Here is a 3,384-nt window from a genome sequence, read left to right on the forward strand (position 1 = left end):
ATCTTCATATGTCTCTTCATATCTTGCTAAAAATACACCACATCCCATCGTTAGCATGGATGGTGGATGATCGTCGCGACGCCGCATACGTGCGACACATGGTTTAATTTATAAGATAGCAATAAACAACAATAAAGGATTAAATTAAAGATTTGGAAATATTAGTGATCAAGTTGTAATGTATTAACACATATAGGGACTGATAAATAATTTACTATTCAAGTTCGGAATCTCTGGGTACTAAAAGATTCCATTTCAAATCTCTTAAAATACTATCAAATATATCAACCCTTTTAATTTACAATTCTAAAAAAAAAAGATTTAATATTAAAATTAATTTCTTAAAATATTAATTTATCCCTTTTTAAAAAAATATAAAAAAATAAAAAAAATTAAGTTTTATGTCTTCCAAACATGTGAATTAAACTTATTTATTATATCTTCCAAACATGTGAATTAAACTTATTTATTAATTAAATTCAAATCAAACACTATACATTAATTCAATTACAATAAAGAATTAGTTTTAAACAATTTATTAAGAAAAACATAAAAACATTAGGATACAACATTTAAGTGATTCTCTAAATATAAACATAAACAATCAAATATAAAATTATAATACATTTTATATTATAACTTCATGATTTTTAAATTCAAATAAATATTAAAAATAAAATGTACCTTTGGATCCATAACATACCCTTTTAAAATTTAAATTTTTAATATAATTTGTTGAAGAAAGTTGTGCATCTTTTCTAATTCTTAATTATTATTTAATGTAATTATTTTATAGAATAAAACATGCAAGAATTAGGTAGTTTTCTAAATAGACTCCTTATATTATACACATATCACATGTACATTTAAATAAAAAACTACTTTTCAAATTAATCAATAACGTTTTAATATTAGTATTTAATAAATTATTTAAGAGCTTGTTGAACCTATAAATTTTAATTCATTTTCGAATTAATAGTAATTTTTAATTGCTTCATTAATAAACAACATAAAATTTATTTTTTATTTCTTTTTTACATCTACAATGAGTTACTTTATAATTACATTGCATCATGCACAATCATATATCTAATTATCCATATGGAATGAACATTTAAAGGGATATAAAATATAAATAGCTACTAACCTATTTTTTAATTAAAAATATACAAACATATAATTATATATTCATATACTTGGTATCTTACATTAGATCCGTTTTAATATATTTCTAAATATAATTTTAATTAACAATCATTTAATTATTACAATAGTCATCTACTTGGTATCTTACATTAGACCCGTTTTAATATATCTCTAAATATAATTTTAGTTAACAATCATTTAATTATTACAATAGTCAGAATAAAAGTTATTTAATTTACATGGTGCAAACATTATTCTATTTACATACTTATTCATAAAAATCTACAATATATATTATTATATTGGTTTATCTTATAAACTATATTGATCATAATATCATGCCTTTTTAGTCCCGCGTGACTTGTAATGAATCTATAATTAAATAAATAAAATATAATGATATAATTATTATTTTAATCATAAAATTTATTATCTATAAACCATTGACTACACTTAACACCAACATTTAACTCAATTTTTTTTTTTAAAAAAACAAAAGCTATCATTCACATTTTCAACTAATCAAAATTAATTATCACATCTTAACAACAATCTCTTCTAATTGATTTAACTTCAACAACTATTTTAATTACCATTATTTTGACTATCCCCTCACGGATGTAAATAAATTCAACAATTCATTTAATTATGAATAATACAAGGGATGCTAATAAATTTAACAGTCCTTCTAATTATTAAACAATCTAATTATCTTCTACATACCAATAAATTCAATAATTATTTTAATTGTCAACAATTTAGTTATTCATTCCTAAATGTCAATAAATTTGACAATCATTCTAATTGTTAACAATTTGATTATCTCTTAATGGATATCAATAAATCCGTAATTTGTTCAATAAATATGACAAATTTTTTGATTGTCAACAATTCAACAATCTCTTTATAGATATTAATAAATTTAATAATTTTTTTAATTGTCAATAATATGACGATCCCCTACAATATTATTTCTCTTTCTTATTATTTATTCATTAGTTTCAATCCGAGAATCAACAAAATTCTACCACATTAATTTATATTCTTACTATCCAAAGTGTTTAAATTCTAATCATATATAATATTTTTATTTTCATCCAACATGCAAAAATTCTATTTAAATCCATCTCATTATAATCGATATTTTTAATTAATTGGATGTTAAATACATCCAATTATATATTTATTCATAAAATTCCACAATTCTCATGTCTTTTCTCTTGGTTGGCCGACACCTCTCACTTAAACGATAAATTCTCCTCTCATTTTCACACTATTTAACTACTTTTACATTTCTCTACTATAATTACATCTTTATTACAATTTCCTTCATTACGTAATTTCCCTACTTTCATCTTCCATGGTTTTACTACTTCACACAAGCGTGTGACTGGAGCAACATTTAGGATCCGTTTATTTGCACGCAAGTGAATTCTAAAAAAAAAAACATTTTTAAAAAGTAAAATATTTTTTGATATTTAATAGTATTATAAAAAATAAACTGAAAAATAATTTTTAGTGTTTGGTTATGTTATGAAAAATGAACTGGAAAATAATTTATTAATATTTTTTTAAGTTTATTAAAATAATAAGGAATAAATCTTACAAATTAAAAAGTTGAATAATAATAAAATTGAAAAAAAAATAATTTCATAAATTATCTCAAATAAAATAAATAATAATCAAAATAATAAAGATCAAATCTAAAAAAAAGATAAAGAAATTAAAATAATAATAATTAACATTTCATAAAGTATTTCAAATAAAATAAATAATAATCAAAAAAAATAAACACAAGAAAGTTTGGAAAATATTTTCCCAGAAATCATTTTCTAGAAAACAAATACAGCTAAAAAGAAAAATACTTTCTTGAAAACTAAGCTAATTTTTTTGACTAAAAAATATTTTTATTGACCAGAAAATGACAAATACAGTTAAAAAGTGTTTTTCGTTGACCGGAAAGTGTTTTTTGTTGAATAATTTTTCTAATGACAAATAAATACAGGAAAATTTAAAAAATAAATTTCCAAAAACTATTTTTCAAAAAACAAATATGGTCTCAAGGAAAATATGGATTAATTAATAAAAAAATTTATATTAATTCTTTATTAATATCATATCGCAGACCAATAGTGTTTTCACAGTAGAAAACTCCATTTTTTTTTAGATTTTGTTATAATTATAATATATGATAAACATAAAAAAATTGTCCGCTTCCAAATAATCGGACAAGTTCTG

This window comes from Populus euphratica, unplaced genomic scaffold (genome assembly GCF_000495115.2).
Source record: "Populus euphratica unplaced genomic scaffold, PopEup_1.0 scaffold238.1, whole genome shotgun sequence".
In the NCBI taxonomy this organism is placed as follows: Eukaryota; Viridiplantae; Streptophyta; class Magnoliopsida; order Malpighiales; family Salicaceae; genus Populus; species Populus euphratica.